Below are 595 nucleotides of genomic sequence, written 5' to 3'. Positions count from 1 at the left end.
GCCTGTTCTGCTTTAAATAAAGATCTTCTAAAATTTATTCCCGAATGATCTACTAATAAGTCACTGCATTTAAATCTCTTTAAATCATTCTCGCTAATTGTGCGTTTCTCAACATTATTATCGCATATTTAATCCTTCGATATTTCTCTTAACTCTTCCAATTTCTCGCTCCTCCTCTATTAAGATTCTTGGTGTGCATGTTGACTCTTCATGGACATTCCAGTTACACATGCCCGTCAAGTATCGAGCTGCTTACTCCCGTCTACTTTCTCGCCTTGGTCACATCCTTTTCTTGCATTCCAAAACTCCTTTTTTCTCAATTACTCATTATTTAATTATTTTACGATTACGCGTCGATGTTGTCTACGTTCCAGCTCTTAATCAATAGTCAGAGTTGGGTAAGTTAACTTTCTTTTTTAACTAAGTTAAGTTAAAGTTCAAACCTTGAAAATTTAACTTAGATAACTTGTTAAGATACAAGTTAATTTATAACGAAATTAATTGAATTAAAAGTTAAGTTAATAAAAAAAATTTAATAATTAAAAGTTATATTTGTTTTTTTTTAATTTTTAAATTTTTTATTTCAAGATTTCAG

Source organism: Trachymyrmex septentrionalis, unplaced genomic scaffold, assembly GCF_001594115.1.
Source record: "Trachymyrmex septentrionalis isolate Tsep2-gDNA-1 unplaced genomic scaffold, Tsep1.0 scaffold166, whole genome shotgun sequence".
NCBI classification, from domain to species: Eukaryota; Metazoa; Arthropoda; class Insecta; order Hymenoptera; family Formicidae; genus Trachymyrmex; species Trachymyrmex septentrionalis.
Note: the sequence above shows the minus strand (reverse complement) of the source record.